Here is a 17,377-nt window from a genome sequence, read left to right as displayed (position 1 = left end):
GTGAAAATCTGGGCACCTACTTACCTTGCAAAATTGTATCAAAATTGTGAAGTGTGACCTCACTTTGATGAAGCCATGCTGATCAGACCTTGCATTTCCAAGTGGAGATGAATTCTCTCCTCCAGAATTTCCCCAGTTGTTTCCCTCCCACTGATGTGAGATTCATTGGTCTGTAATTCCTGATATATCTCTCTCTCGCTCCTTGAAAAATGGTACCACATTAGTTGTCCTCTACCAATTCCCCTGTAGCCAGAGAAGAATTGAAAGTTTGGGTCAGAGCCCCTGTAATTTCCTCTCATCTCTCATTGCAGCATACGATACAACCCCTTCAGACCTAGAGAATTATTTACTTTTAGGCCTGGCAAAGCCTCACTCCCTACGTCAGTCTGCTCAAGTACCTCAGTCCCTGTCCCCAAGTTCTCTACGTCCATCTTCCTCCTCTTGAATGTAGACTAAAGTGAAACACTCTACCAGTGTCCTTCTGTACGGTATAAAGTTTTCCCCTGGACCCTAATGGGCCCCATTCTTTCTCTGGTTATCTTCTTCCCCTAAATGTACTTGTGAAATATCTTGGGATCTGTCAAATTTTATCTTCATGTTTTTTCATGCGCCTGTTTCCTCCTAACTGCTTTAAGTTCCCTCTGAGCTTTCTATACTCCACTGGGGCTTCCATCATTTGCTCCCTTTGCACCTACTGAAAGCCTTTTTTTTGTTCTTAACCAATTCTGAATATTCCTACACATCCAGGGTTCTTTGTCTTGTTATGTCCAAATTTCATCCCAAAGAAAACATGTTGGGCCTGTGCTTTCCCCATTTTCTTCTCAATCACACCTTCACTTTCTACTGTAGAATTTGCCAGACGTAGCTGAACGTGTTCTACTTTGGTCAGATCCTGCTTTATTTTAATAGCATCTGCCTTCCTCCAATCCAAAATTATTTTTTTTGCAAACTACCATTTTCTTTTTCATAACAGTGGTTGTTATCAATAAATTCTGCCCACTACCACCTTAAACAACTTGGCAACTTTGTTCCCAAGAATTAGATCTGGGACTGGACTGTCCCTTGATGGACCTTCTATATGTTGACACAATAAACTCTGCTGAACGCGTATTTAGAAATCCAACTCCTCTTTACACTGTGCACTTTACACTCGATAACAAGGTGGACATTATTTTAAAATGAAAGGCAGTAGGTTTAAAGGGGATTAGGGGAAAACCTTTTTCACCCAGAGGGGTCTAAAATGCACTCTCTGGGATTATAGTTGGGACGGGAAATCTCAGAATCTTTAAAAAGCACTTGACGTGTCATTACGTTCAAGGCTATGACCTAGTGTGTTGACAGTGGGTCTAGTGTATATAGTAGTATGTCCTTGATAGTGCAGACTCAGTGGGTTGAAGGGCCTCATATATTGTATGATTCACTGATTATGACTATCTCAAGCAATGTTGAGGAAGTTGAAATCCCCTTGTATAGTTACCATCTTATTATTGCACACCTCAACATGAGTAATAGAGCGTGAAGTTCCAAAATTTACCACGATTGCCAAGCTTGCAGGAGCCCAAACAATGAGGATGATTCTGATCAGCTGCAATAGGCCAACAGAATGGGAAATGACATGGCAGATAGAGTTCAATACAGCAAAATGTGAGGGGATCTGGGATAGAGTGTGGTTTAGTCAGCAGTGGCCCTCCTCCTGAGTCAGAAATGTTGGTGTGATTCTCACTCCAAGACAGAAGGACCCAGTATTCAGTGCAGGAAAGCAAACTTGTGTGGTAATGAATCCTCAGCCTGGATCGACGGGTTAGGTTAGTGGCAGATATATCTACGAAATCAAAAGATGATAATTGCAAAGAGTGGTGATCTTTGCTCACTGTTCTGAGTTCGTGTCACTAGACCCGAAATGTTAACTCTATTTTTCCCTTCACAGATGCTGCCAGACCTACTGGGATTTTTCCAGCAACTTTGCTCTTGTTCTTGTTGTTGTTGATCAACTTGCATTGTGTTACCCCATATAAAATGTGAAATGTCAAAAGCAAAACAAAACGATGCATGAGGTGAAGCAGTTTAACTAAAGGGATAGTGGCAAACAATAAATACTCGAAAGACATTGTTCCAAAGAGTGTGTGAGGACTGAAAAACCCAGGAATGTAGGGGTCATAAAGCCATAAAATGAAGGAATGGAAGTAGGCTTTTTAGCCCATTGAATTTGCTTCACCATTCGATCAGATCATGGCTATCTCTGTTTTGAATATTCTTAGTAACCCAGCTTCAACAGGCCTCTGGAGTAAACAATTCCACAAAATCAAGCCCTCAGAGGAAATAAATTCATCTTCATCCCTGTCTTAAATATGTCACACCTTATTCTGAGATGATGCCCTTTGGTCGTAGATTCTCCTCCAAGAGGAACCAAACTTTCTGCATCGACACTAACAGGTCCCCTAAGAATCCTGTATGTTTTAATAAGGTAACTTTTTACTCTTCTAAATTCTAAAGAGTACAAGTCCAACCTATTTGACCTCCTTAGAAAGAAGATCCTTCTGTACCTAGAATCAACTTAGTTAACCTTCTCTGGACTGCCTCCAATGTTGAGATTTCTTTCCTTTGATGAAGGGCCAAAACTATTTGCTGTGTTTGAGATGTGGTCTGTCTCGTACTTTGTATTGTTTTAGCAATACTTCCCTCTTCTTTTATTCCATTCCTTTTAAAGGCCAACAGGACACCTCCTTCTTAGTTGCTGAGCATGGTTGCTAACTTCTTATGATTCATGCACGAGGAGCTTCAAATTCCTCCTGCACTCCAGCTTTCTGCAATCTTTTTTCCATTTTAATAACATATAGCTCTTTTATTCTTCTTGCCAAAGTGCACAACCTGACATTTTCCACATTATATTCTATCTGCCAAGTTTGTGGCCATTCACTTTCCACGGAAACATAAGAAGTAGAATGAGAAATGGGCCATTTGGCCCTTCAGGCTTGCTTTATCATTCATTATGAATATATCCAATCATCCAACACAGTAGCCTGTTCCTCCTTTAACCTTATATCCTGTGATCCACTTAGTTCCAAGTGCTAAACCCAAACTCCTTTTTGAAACTGTGCAATGTTTTAGCATTGATTGATTTCTGTGGTAGTGAATTCTGTGGGCTCATCAGTCTCTGGGTGAAGAAATATCTCCTCGTCTTAGTTTAAGGGTATGAAGAATGACTGTGACTCCTTTGTTCTGTACATCCCTGCCATCAAGAACATCTGCCCTCCATTTGACTTGTCTAGTCCTGTAAGAATTTTAAGCTTCGATGAGAAGCCCCTTCATTCTTCTGAATGCCAGTGGTATAATCTTATCTGACGCAACCTCTCCTAATATGCCAGTCTGCCTTCCAGGAATCAGTCTGCTAAACCTTTGCTGCACTGTCCCTAGAACAAGAGTGTGCTTCCTCAGATAAAGAGGCCGAAACTGCACGTAATATTCTTGGTATGTAATGGTAGCGAGACATCCCCACTCCTGAATGAAAATTCTCTCACTATGAAGGCCCTTCTGCTATTTGCCATCTTTACTGCTTGCTGCACCTGCATGCTTACCTTCAATGACTGAAGTACAGGTTTGCCCAGATCTTATTCTACATTCCCATGTCTTAATTTATATCCATTCAGGTAATGATCTGCCTTTCCGTTTTTGCTCCCAAAGTGAATAATCTCACATATATCCGTGTAATACTGTATCTGTCTCACATTTGCCCAGTCATTCAGCTTGTCCCAATGACACTGAAGCATCTCTGCATCCTCCTTACAGCTCACCCTCTCATCCAGCTTTGTGTCATCTGCAGATGTGGAGATAGTGCATTTGATTCCTTCGTTTGAATAGGTGGGTAGCCGGAGTCTGAGCACAGATCCTTGCGACACACCACCTGTCTCTGCCTTTGGAAAAAGACCATTTATTCCTATCCTTTGATACTTGCTGACCAGTTTTATTTCCATCTCAGTATATTACGACAATCCCATGGGCTTTAATTTAAAGCACTAATCTCTTATGTGGGATTTTGTTAAAAGCCTTCTGAAAGCCCAAAGAAGCCACATCTAGTGGTTCCCCCCTCATCAACTGAATGAGTTACATCCACAAAGAATCCCAAAAGATTGTCAAGTATGATTTCCCTCTATCCCTTTCATAAATCCATGCTGTCCCTGTTTGATCTTGCCACAGTTCAGCTGTTAAATATTTTATAGTAAAGAGACCTGAAATTCCTCCACCCAGAGAATCCATTGTTCCTGGTATTATGGCAGGGTGTGGGAATGTCCTTCGTCGCCTGAGGAGCCTGGTACCGCTAGAGAAACCGGGTTTCAAAACTTATGAAGAAATAGTAGGAATAGTGGCAGCTGAGAGATGAGCACCAACACAGACTCACAACTGCCATTGGTGTGAAAGAGCACTTCACTCAACAGCAAATGGCTGGTATAAATTAGTCGTATGCAGAAACTGCGGCAATAAAGGGCCCATTGAATGGGTGTGTTTGAGAAAGAAATATGAACAGTGTACAGCAAAAGTACTGAAAGTGAAGAGTAGGAAAAAAATCTACATGTAACAATGACAGCATGGATAATCTGCTAGTTTCACTGGGAGGACCATGGCTGGAAAAAAAATCAAACTCAGTTGGGTTGAACTAAGTTGCTTGTCAGATTCTGAAACTGATTCATTGGAAAATTCTAAAGAAGCGTGCAATTATTTTCATTGGGATCTGGCAGACATGGAGAAGACATCTGTCGAATTGAAAATCAAGTGTGAGAGTCCAGCAAAATGTTGCAAGGCAGGATCAGTGCCTCGTGCAATCAGACTAAAGCTTGAGGCAGAATTAAACCTACTTGACAGGGCTCAGAAAGGATTTCCAATGATGTTGCCAGGGTGGAGGATTTGAGCTATGGGGAGGCTGAATAGACTACTTTCCCTGCAGTTTTGGAGGCTGAGGGGTGAACTTGGAGGTTTATGAAATCATGAGGGGCATGGATAGGATGAATAGCCAAGGTCTTTTCCTTCGAGTAGGGGAGTCAAAAACTAGAGGGCATAGCTTTAAGGTGAGGGGGAAAGATTTAAAATGAACATAAGGGGCAACGTTTTCCAAGCCGAGGATGGTGTGTGTAAGGAATGAGCTGCCGGAGGAACTGGCGGAGGCAGGTACAATTAGAATATTTAAAAAGCACTTGGATGGGTACATGAATAGGAAGGGTTTAGAGGATATGGGCCAAATACTGGTAAATGGGATTAGAAAAATAAGGAAAAATAAGTTCACGTAGATGAGTTGGACCAAAGTGTTCTGTTTCCATGCTGTACGTCTCTATGACACTATGACCATAATTGAGTGACACTGGTCAAGATGGGAATCCTTGAATCCAAAAATGATTGGCCCACACCTATCATTCCACTGATAGATGGAGTTATGCATCTGCACTGATTACAAGTTCGCTACTAATCCAGCATTATGCGCTGAGCAGTATGCTTTGCCTGTAATTGATGACATACTTGTTGGACCAGCTAGAGGTCTGCTTTTCAGTAAGATTGAACTTAGTCAAATCTATCTCCAGATGAATAGAGTTCCTGAGTCACGGAAATACTTGATTATTGTAACACGTAAAGTAGTATTCAATAACAAGAGATTTCCATTTGAAATCCATCTGTGCTTGGATTATTCTAACATGCCATGGATCAGATTTGAAGTGGATTGAAAGGAGTCTAGTGTTACCTAGACAATATTTTACTCACAGGGAGAACCTAAAAAAGAGCATCCTCACAAGTTAGATTTGAAGAAGTGAGGAAAAATGACTATGATTTTTAAAAATAATTTCCATACAATACTAAGGCCATATCATTGATGCCGTGGGATTATACAAGCCCCCTTCAAAAGTAAAAACTGAAGTTCACTGTGGGATGCTGTAAATCAGAAACTTAGAGATTGCTGAAGGATTTTAGATTACCTTTGCCAAATGAGTTGACAACGAACAGTCCCTATGTAGACATTTTCTACTTCGAGCAAGTAGGGAACACTCTGGCAACGGTAGGACAAATTAAGAGAGACAGTCAAAATGACCCACGACTACGTGAGTGGTGGGTGTGGTACTGCAAAGGGAGCAACCGGAACTGAAACCATTTGTCACGTGGAAGCTAGAACTATCTATACAAGGAGGAGGTCTCCTGTGGGGAATGAGGGTCATCACTCCATCACAGCTAAGGAAACGCATGTTAAAGGTCAGGATCGGGATTCCCGGAAGGTATGTTGCCTCCCTGGTGCCAGGGTCCGGGACGTCTCCGATCAGGTGTATAAAGTTCTAAAAGGGGAGGGCGAACAGCCAGAAATCGTGTTACGTATTGGCACTAATGATAAAGCCAGAAAAAGGATTGAGGATATAAAAAGTGATTTCAGGGAGTTAGGATGGAAGCTGCAAAGCAGGACGAACAGAGTAGTGTTCTCTCGTTTACTACCGGTGCCACGAGATAGCGAGGCGAGGAACAGGGAGCGGGCGCAGCTTAACACGTGGCTGCGCAGCTGGTGTAGGAGGGAGGGCTTCAGTTATGTAGACAATTGGGATGCCTTCTGGGGAAGGTGGGACGTGTACAAGATGGACGGGTTGCATCTGAACTGGAAGGGGACCAATGTCCTGGGTGGAAGGTTTGCTCGAGTAGTTTGAGAGGGTTTAAACTAGTATGGCAGGTGGGTGGGAACCTGAGCTGTATACTGGAGGTGAGAGTTGATGCAGGTGAGGCAATAGCAAGAGGTAGACCAGCTAGTGGGAAGGATTTTCCTGGGAAGGAACCAAGGGATCAGTTAAAGTGTTTTTGCTTTAATGCAAGGAGTATCAGGAATAAAAGTGATGAACTTAGAGCATGAATCAGTACCTGGTGCTATGTTGTTGTGGCCATAACAGAGACATGGGTTTCTCAGGGGCAGGAATGGTTGCTGGATGTTCCAGGGTTTAGAGCATTTAAAAAGAATAGGGAGGGGGGAGAAAGAGGAGGGAGTGTAGCACTACTAATCAGAGATATATCACAGCTACAGAAGCTTCCATTGTCGAAGAAGATCTGCCTACTGAGTCAGTGTGGGTGGAAATTGGGAACAGCAAGGGAGTAGTCACCTCGTTAGGGGTTTACTACAGGCCCCCCAATAGCAGCAGGGAGGTTGAAGAAAGCATAGGTCGGCAGATTTTGGAAAAGTGTGGACGTAATAGGGTTGTTGTAATGGCTGACTTTAACTTTCCCAATATTGATTGGAACTACCTTCGAGCAGAAGATTTGAATGGAGCTGTTTTTGTAAGGTGTGTTCAGGAGGGTTTCCTAACTCAGTACGTTGACAGGCCGACGAGGGGAGAGGCCATTCTAGACTTGGTGCTCGGAAACGAGCCGGGGCAGGTATCAGATCTTGTGGTGGAGAGCATTTTGGTGATAGTGACCATAACTGCCTCACATTCTACAGAGCTATGGAGAAGGAGAGGATTAGGCAAAATGGGAGGATATTTAATTGGGGAAGAGGAAACTATGATGCGATTAGACATGAGTTAGGAAGCATGGACTGGGAGCAGTTGTTGCATGGTAAAGGCCCTATAGACATGTGGAGACTGTTTAAGGAACAGTTGTTGCGAGTGAAGAATAAATATTTCCCTCTGAGACTGGCAAGAAGGGGTAAGATAAAGGAACCTTGGATGACGAGGGCGGTGGAGCTTGTCGTCAAAAGGAAGAAGGTAGCTTACATAAGGTGGAGGAAGCTAGGGGCAAGCTGAGCTCTAGAGGATTACAGGCAGGCGAGGAAAGAGCTCAAAAATGGTCTGAGGAGAGCCAGGAGGGGGCACGAGAAAGGCTTGGCAGAACGGATTAGGGAGAACACAAAGGCATTTTACACTTAGGTGAGGAATAAGAGAATGATGAAAGAAAGAGTCGGGCCGATCAGGGATAGCATAGGGAACTTGTGTGTGTGGAGTCTGAGGAGGTAGGGGAAGCCCTAAATGAGTTTTTTGCTTCTGTCTTTACGAAAGAAACGAACTTTGTAGTGAATGAAACCTTTGAAGAGCAGGTGTGCTTGCTGGAATGGAGAGAAATAGAGGAAGCTGATGTGCTGAAAATTTTGTCAAACATGAAGATTGACAAGCCGCCAGGCCTGGACCAGATTTGTCCCCGGCTGCTTTGGGAAACGAGAAATGCAATTGCTTCGCCACTCGCGAAGATCTTTGCATCCTCGCTCTCCACTGGAGTCGTACCTGAGGACTGGAGAGAGGCAAATGTAATTCCTCTCTTCAAGAAAGGAAATAGGGAAATCCCCGGCAATTACAGACCAGTAAGTCTCACGTCTGTCGTCTGCAAGGTGTTAGAAAGGATTCTGAGGGATAGGATTTAAGAGCATCTGGAAGAGCATGTCTTGATTAAATGCAGTCAACACGGCTGTGTGAGGGGCAGGTCATGCCTCACAAACCTTATCGAGTTCTTTGAGGATGTGACTAGAAATGTTGATGAGGGTTGAGCTGTGGATGTGGTGTATATGGACTTCAGCAAGGCATTTGATAAGGTTCCCCATGGTAGGCTCATTCAGAAGGTCAGGAGGAATGGGGTACAGGGGAACGTACCTGTCTGGATACAGGACTTGGATGAGGGGGTTGAAGGATGGGTCAGCAAGTTTGCAGACGACACGAAGGTCGGAGGTGTCGTTGACAGTATAGAGGGCTGTTGTAGGCTGCAGCGGGACATTGACAGGATGCAGAGATGGGCTGAGAGGTGGCAGATGGAGTTCAACCTGGATAAATGCGAGGTGATGCGTTTTGGAAGGTCGAATTTGAAAGCTGAGTACAGGATTAAGGATAGGATTCTTGGCAGCGTGGAGGAACAGAGGGATCTTGGTGTGCAGATACATAGATCCCTGAAAATGGCCACCCAAGTGGACAGGGTTGTTAAGAAAGCATATGGTGTTTTGGCTTTGATTAGCAGGGGGATTGAGTTTAAGAGTTGTGAGATCTTGTTGCAGCTCTATAAAACTTTGGTTAGACCGCACTTGGAATACTGCATCCAGTTCTGGTCACCCTATTGTAGGAAAGATGTGGATGCTTTGGAGTGGGTTCAGGGGAGGTTTACCAGGATGCTGCTTGGACTGGAGGGCTTATCTGATGAAGAGAGTTTGACTGAGCTCGGACTTTGTTCATTGGAGAAAAGGAGGAGGAGAGGGGACCTAATTGAGGTATACAAGATAATGAGAGGCATAGATAGAGTTGATAGCCAGAGACTATTTCCCAGGGCAGAAATGGCTAACACGAGGGGTCATAGTTTTAAGTTGGTTGGAGGAAAGTAAAGAGGGGATGTCAGAGGAGGGTTCTTTACACAGAGAGTTGTGAGAGCATGGAATGCGTTGCCAGCAGCAGTTGTGGAAGCAAGGCCATTGGGGACATGTAAGAGACTGCTGGACATGCATCTGGTCACAGAAATTTGAGGGTGCATACATGAGGATCAATGGCCGGCACAACATCGTGGGCTGAAGGGCCTGTTCTGTGCTGTACTGTTGTCTGTTCTATGTTCTAACTTTGGATTGTTGGACTCAAAGCACTGGCTTTGTTTTCTCTTCACTGATGCTGCCAGACCTGTTGAGTTTTTTTGTTTCATAGTCAAGCTTCTGCTTTTGAACATTTCAGCCTCCTGGTCGTTCTTGGAACTGAATAGCCTTCCCACTTATTTTTATGTCATCTGCAAACCTGGCAATAGTATGTTTGCTTCAAGTATATAAGTCAGTAATATTTTATTGACAATAAGTATGGATCCAGCACTGATCCCTGTGGTACTCCATTAGTTACACCTCCCTTCAGCCTAACTAACACTTCCGCCATCTACGATCCGACCCCAGCACCCAAGACATTTTTCCATCCCCACCCTTGTCTGCCTTCCGGAGTGACTCCCTTGTCCACTCCACACTCCCCTCCAATCCCACCACACCCAGCACGTTCCCGTGCAAACGCAGGAAGTGCTACACTTGCTCCCACACCTCCTCCCTCACCCCCATCCAAAGCCCCAAGATGACTTTCCATATTAAGCAGATGCTCACCTGCACATCTGCCAATGTAGTATACTGTATCCACTGTACCCGGTGTAGCTTCCTCTACATTGGGGAAACCAAGCGGAGGCTTGGGAAGCGCTTTGCAGAACACCTCCACTCGGTTCGCAATTTCGTTAGAGAGAAAAAGTTTGAGAGGTGACTTCATTGAAACATATAAAATAATCAGAGAGTTAGAGCCTTTATCCTAGGATGGTGACGGCGAGCACGAGGGGGCATAGCTTTAAATTGAGGGGTGAAAGATACCGGACAGATGTCAGAGGTGGTTTCTTTACTCAGAGAGTAGTCAGGGAATGGAACGCTTTGCCTGCAACAGTAGTAGATTCACCAACTTTAGGTACATTTAAGTCGTCATTGGATAAGCATATGGACATACATGGAATAGTGTAGGTTAGATGGGCTTCAGATCAGTATGACAGGTCGGCACAGCATCAAGAGCCGAACGGCCTGTACTGTGCTGTAATGTTCTCTGTTCTATAAACACGTGCACCCCCCAGTTGCGAACCATTTTAACTCCCCCTCCCATTCCTTAGACGACATGTCCATCATGGGCATCCTGCAGTGCCATAATGATGCCACCCGAAGGTTGCAGGAACAGCCACTCATATTCCGCTTGGGAACCCTACAGCCCAATGGTATGAATGTGGGCTGCATGAGTTTTAAAATCTCCCCCTCCCCCACTGCACCCCAAAACCAGCCCAGCTCATCCCCTCCCCCCACTGCATCCCAAAACCAGCCCAGCTCATCCCCGCCTACCTAACCTGTTCTTCCTCTCACCTAAACCCTCCTCCCACCTCAAGCCACACCTCCATTTACCACTTAGTAACCTCATCCAGCCTCCTTGATCTGTCTGTCCTCCCTGGACTGACCTATCCCCTCTCCACCTCCCCACCTACACTCTCCTCTCCACCTATCTTCTCCTCTATCCATCTTCGGTCCGCCTTCCGCTCTCTCCCTATTTATTTCAGAACCCTCTCCGCATCCCTGATGAACAGTGTCGGCCCAAAACTTCAACTTTTGTGCTCCTAAGATGCTACTTGGCCTAGACAATAAAATGTGAGGCTGGATGAACACAGCAGGCCCAGCAGCGTCTCAGGAGCACAAAAGCTGACGTTTCGGGCCTAGACCCTTCATCAGAGTTTATTATCTTGGATTCTCCAGCATCTGCAGTTCCCATTGTCACTGCTACTTGGCCTGTTGTGTTCATCCAGCTTCACACTTTGTTATCTTGGATTCTCCAGCATCTGCAGTTCCCATTATCTCTCCCTTCAGCCCAACTGCCTATTTTCTATTCTTTGACCAATTCTGAAAACATGCTAATATACTATCCCAAAATTATGTGTTTTTTTTCTTATATTAGGTAAACTTAGGGCGATATTTTTTCAAGTGCCATTTTAAAATCCAAACACAATACTTCTACTGGTTCTGTTTTATCCATCCTGTCTGTTACTTACTCAAAGAATTTTTAAAAAATTGTCAGGCACAATTTCCCCACCATGAAGCCATGCTGACTTTGCTTGATTATATTATCTACTTCCACAGTTATGGACTAGACCAAGTCCCCAACAAATATGTATCAAGGAGATAACCTAGACTCCAACTTTTATTTAAAGACAAGTCTAGGGTGCTGTGTTCTAGATGTAAATCGATTCGGCACACCACTCAGATTTAAGCAAAACCACTTTCCCCCTGGTTAAAATGCAGACAAAAGAAAGAAGAATTGAGATTAGTTTAACTCTACTGGAAAACTTAATTGAATAATATATTACTTAACTACCAAACAACAACTGTTCCAATATAATAATATCCCATAAACACACCTTGGCAAAGGCAAAGACAGTAAAACAGATTGTCTCACATGATTCTGGTCACAGAAAGAGAACCCCTGCTTTTAGCTGTAACACAGAGAGAGATGGGGAGATATGGAGAGAGATAACAGCTTCCACGGCCAACTTCAAACCTCAACAACTGTCGAAATCTAAACTAAAACCTTGGTTCTGTGGGAGCCTGACATGACCCATTCATACTGAGATAGTAAGAACTGCCGATGCTGGAGAATCTGAGATAACAAGGTGTCGAGCTGCATGAACACAACAGGCCAAGCAGCATCAGAGGAGCAGGAAAGCTGATGTTTTGGGTCGAGCCCCTTCTTCGGAAGTTACCCATTCATGCTGCTTTTGTTGTTACAACTTCAAAAAATAAAACCCCAAGGCCTCTCGGGCCTTTAGAGAAGAACACAAACCAGGACAAAATACACCTCTTAAAGCCATAGTATTGCCAGACCACATGACCTGCTGTTGCATCTTTTATAACAGACTGCAATATTTTCCTAATGAGAGGTTGCCTATTTTTTGTCATCCTTCCTTTTCATATGAAGTTGTTACATTGGCAGTATTCCAATCTACTGCTTGAAATGTTCCAGATTCCCGGGATATTTGGAAGATTACTGCTAGTGCATCCAGTATCTCTGTAGCTACATCTTTTAATATCCTAGTGCAGGGTACATCAGGTCCAGGATACCTATTGACCTTTAGCCCCATTAGTTTCCCGAGCACCTTTTCTCTGGTGATATTTCCTGTCTGCTTTTTGTACCTTGTTAAGTAAGTAATTTTGAGATTGTATTTGTTTCTTTTGCTATGGAGACTCATATGAAGTATTTATTTGTCTCATTTGCCATTTCCTGATTCCCCATTATTATTTTTGCAGCCTCCATCCTTGAAGGGATCTGCGTTCACTTTGACTTCTTTCTTTCTTTTCATTTCTTTAAATACGCTTTTGTTGTCTGTTTCTTTTCTATTTCTCGGCTTTGAAATCTTTCCTTATTTCTGGTTTTCCACTAACCTTGGGCACTGACTGTTGAATTGGCAGAACATTGGAGAGAATGCTTAGGATATGGAATTTTTGGTCCGATAAATAGTACTCAACATGGTGCTGTTGCCCCAGCTCCTGCTCAGGTCTCTCCCAGTTGAAATGCCAAATGGGACCCTGCCCATGCTCTTCACAGCTGCCCTGCAACATTAAATGGCTGGAGGCAGGACATCGGGGTGCCGTCTTGGATAGAAGTTCTACCTTGTAGATATCCTGGCCACTTAGAGGCCAGAAGAGTCTGAAGTTGCTGTTGGCTGGATGGCGGGTCCCCGACGAGGGGTACGGAGTGGTTGAGGGTTGTTAGGGGTTGTTAAAAGGGTGGATGAGCATTTAAGAGCGTGAAGTGCCTAGGATCAGGCCAAGGGACCTGTGAATGATGTTCCCCTACCAACTCACTTTTTCTAGGCTGGATTGTGCATCTCAACCTGACTGCCTTTCTGATTGACATCTATCTCCTTACGCAATAGAGGGGATCCCTTAAATTGCCATCAATTAGTCTCAGGAGGTCAAAGGATAGGCAGGCTGCTTGACAGTTCCCCAGAACTTCCACACATGTACACACAGTGCCCTCCAGATTTTATGTGTTTCTTCCCACCTTCGTATCTGTGGGATGGGGCTTTAAAATGTAGCTCATGCAGTGCTAAAACAAAGAAGTTATCCTGAACCTTGAAATAGGACTGGAATGATACACCCAAATCTGGTGACTAAACTTAAAGAGTAATAATTTTGGTAGTGTTGAGTAATAATGATGAAATTTACCCAACTTGTTTTAAGAATGTGACATTTTATCAACAAATTTAACTAATGCTATTTTCATTGGAGTACAGGGGATTAATAAGTAGTGAATGGAGACATAAAGGATTATGATTGGTTGGGGTAAGATAAACGTGGAAAGTCTGTGTTCCTATGGCTGATAGATGATGTTACAAGGAGAATGGAATGCATTGATGTTTTGGGGAAAAGATGTAGGGGGATGTTAGGAGGAATTTTTTTAAAGCAGTGAAGGTTCATGGGCCAGGATCTTGCTGCCTGTGGAAGGGTTAGAAGCCGAGAAAATAAATGATTTCAGTCACATGAATGCATATCTCTGGGAGCTTCATTCCTCATATTGCCATTAGATTTTATTTATGGAGGTTCTGTTATATTTAGAGTGGTTTGACTGGCATTCGATGTTTTGACAAAGTTTGCCAGATTTTGTTGGCATCATGTGAACTAACGTTGAATTGATACTTGCTTAACTACTAATTATTTTTGGTAGACGCTGTAGAACATACCATATGTATGACAAAATAGCAAAATTACAAGAGAAATCTCGTTCAAAACCGAGGTAACAGAGCATCTTTTTAAAATTAACAAGAACATATAATTAACACACTTAATAGCTGTGGCATAGTGTGATTTAAAAGAATGCTGATGACCAGAAGTGAAATAAGGGTTGTAAGATCCACTATTTGAAACGGAGAAAGAGCCAATTAGATTGTACTTTGGATTTGGATGTAGTGAGAATGAACATCGCTTGAAAAAGATGGATGTTTCAGGTTAAATTGTTTTGAGTCCTGCTTCATAAATATAAAGGAGGGCTTCATGACTTACAAAGCTACTGTTCCTCCACCATTGTTCTGCAGGAATTACTGAACCAAACAACAGAATATGACCAGCATCACTGACGGTTCCCTCGTTGGATTTGACATGTTGCATTTGAGAAGGAAATGGCCTGTTTCCATCATTCCAGAGTACTTTTGTGAATCCTTGTATTTACTTCTGGGCCAAATACAGGAATTAATTTTATTTAATAGCTCCAATAAGTTAAAACTGTAATCGAAGTTAGTTTTCTTCCTCCTTTGTCGTGTATCTGTTGGAGTTGCACACAGCACAACGCGTCTTGGATCAACACAAATTGACACAAAATGAGCAACTTCTAAATGTGACTGAAGTAATCAACTGTTTAATGACCATTTATGATGGTTTGGAACAAAATCACAAGGATTTGGTCAACGTGCCACTCTGTGTCGAAATGTGTCTGAACTAGCTGCTGAACGTCTTTGATCCCTATGTATGATTTACACTTTAATGTAAGTTTAGATTGTCCTAAGGTGCACTAAACTGCATGCGACATATTGGATTTTGATATGTACAGGATCAGTTAAGTAAATGTGAAGATTGTGGACTGATTAAAATCAATCCGAGTATTGTTGACATAAGGTTTCAGTATGTTCTAGTTTCATTTCAGTTCAACAGATAAAGTAGTTGACAGTTTTAGCGACTTTTGTTTTAAATCATAAAATTGAAACTGATATACTTTTGATTCCATTTGGTCAGATCTGCCCAGGATCATGCAGACATCTTGACATTCTGATTGTAATGCTCTTCACGGTGACAAATGTTAGTGCTGGAGAATGACATGTATAAAATACACAATATGAACATCATCCAGTTAATGTCAAGGAATAAACGGCCAGACGTAGAATAAATTTTCATATGACCCTCAATCTCATAGAGTCATACAGCATAGAAACACCATATCTATGCCTACCAACAAACACCAAGCTGCACTAATCTCATTTGTCAACACTTGGTCCAGAGCCTACTTTGACCTAGCATTTTAAATGCTCATCCCAGATGCTTTTTAAATGTTGAGAATACCTGCATCAAAAACCCTCTCAAGCAGTGTGCTCCATATGTTTATCACTTTTTAGATGAAAAAGCTTTCAGACTTCCTCCAAAGCATTTAATCCTCACCTTAAACTTGTGCCATCTGGTCTTAGACACATGTGCCATGGGGAATGGATTCTCACCATGTATTCTGCCCGTGCCTGTCATAATTTTCTATGCCTCAATCAGATCCCCACCCACACCTCCGCCTCCTCTGCTCCAAGGAAAACAAACCCAGCATACCAGTCTATCTCATAACTGAGACTTTTTAACCTAGCCAGTATCTTGAAGAGCATTAACTGTGCCATTGTGATATTTTCCAGGCTAATTGTCGTTCAGCTTATCTCAGTCAGATTGTTTAGTAAGCTCCATTTAGGAATAATGTTATGCACTTCACTTGGAAATGTATTAAGACTGTGACAGTATATTGGGGAATCCTTGCAAGCGGAGAGAATTTTATTTTCCTTCAGTCCAAGCTGGATATAATTCTAGGACTTGGAGATGAAAGTCCGGGGTTAATCTTTCGGTGTCCTTCTCTGCACCCCACGTGACCTCCAATTTTTCATTTGTATAAAGTTGAGCTTTGTCTGCATGAGATGTGTTCCAATATTAAATCATTTTTGCGACTGTCAATTTTGACATTCTTCATTTGGTGCGTACCCGTCATATTGATTGCAGCTCAAGTTCCTTCTGAATGTCAAAACCAAAATGTTTCATTTTGCAGTAAAATTGCAGACATTGAGCTGAAATTCGCGCTAGGGAGCACTGAAAGGCATAGATTATTTCTCAGTACCACCCTCATTAATAATTATTCCCTTTTTCTACCTGACAGACAGGAACTAGATGCTGAGAATTACCGAAATGAAATTCAGAGTGGGTGTGTGGTGCTTCCACATTGCTCAATGCTCCTCTGGACCCCCAACTTGGACACAAGTCACCAGCATCTCCAGCCACACCCATCAGTAGCACCCCATGTCCACAGTTTTGACATAGAACATAGAACATAGAACATAGAACAGTACAGCACAGAACAGGCCCTTCAGCCCACAATGTTGTGCCGACCATTGATCCTCATGGATGCACCCTCAAATTTCTGTGACCATATGCATGTCCAGCAGTCTCTTAAATGACCCCAATGACCTTGCTTCCACAACTGCTGCTGGCAACGCATTCCATGCTCTCACAACTCTCTGCGTAAAGAACCTGCCTCTGACATCCCCTCTATACTTTCCACCAACCAGCTTAAAACTATGACCCCTCGTGCTAGCCATTTCTGCCCTGGGAAATAGTCTCTGGCTATCGACTCTATCTATGCCTCTCATTATCTTGTATACCTCAATTAGGTCCCCTCTCCTCCTCCTTTTCTCCAATGAAAAGAGACCGAGCTCAGTCAACCTCTCTTCATAAGATAAGCCCTCCAGTCCAGGCAGCATCCTGGTAAACCTCCTCTGAACCCTCTCCAAAGCATCCACATCTTTCCTATAATAGGGCGCCCAGAACTGGACGCAGTATTCCAAGTGCGGTCTAACCAAAGTTTTATAGAGCTGCAACAAGATCTCACGACTCTTAAACTCAATCCCCCTGTTAATGAAAGCCAAAACACCATATGCTTTCTTAACAACCCTGTCCACTTGGGTGGCCATTTTAAGGGATCTATGTATCTGCACACCAAGATCCCTCTGTTCCTCCACGCTGCCAAGAATCCTATCCTTAATCCTGTACTCAGCTTTCAAATTCGACCTTCCAAAATGCATCACCTCGCATTTATCCAGGTTGAACTCCATCTGCCACCTCTCA

General features: G+C 43.1%; 1 protein-coding gene across 2 annotated transcripts in view; it reads left to right on the top strand.

The window, feature by feature from the left end:
• Nucleotides 1-17,377, top strand: part of LOC132209407 (dystrotelin-like) — a 67,982-nt gene that overhangs the window by 29,733 nt on the left and 20,872 nt on the right. The window contains exon 4 of one of the 2 annotated variants that reach the window (XM_059644496.1): nucleotides 14,554-15,186. The exons of the other annotated variant lie outside the window; for it this stretch is intronic. The gene's annotated coding sequence lies outside the window, so the exon portion shown is untranslated. Of the gene's footprint in view, nucleotides 1-14,553; nucleotides 15,187-17,377 lie in introns of those variants that run through there. 2 annotated transcript variants of the gene reach the window in all.

The sequence above is a fragment of the Stegostoma tigrinum genome, unplaced genomic scaffold, assembly GCF_030684315.1.
Source record: "Stegostoma tigrinum isolate sSteTig4 unplaced genomic scaffold, sSteTig4.hap1 scaffold_91, whole genome shotgun sequence".
Taxonomy (NCBI): Eukaryota; Metazoa; Chordata; class Chondrichthyes; order Orectolobiformes; family Stegostomatidae; genus Stegostoma; species Stegostoma tigrinum.
The sequence above is the reverse complement of the archived record's forward strand: the minus strand, read 5'-3'. Positions and strand labels throughout refer to the sequence as shown.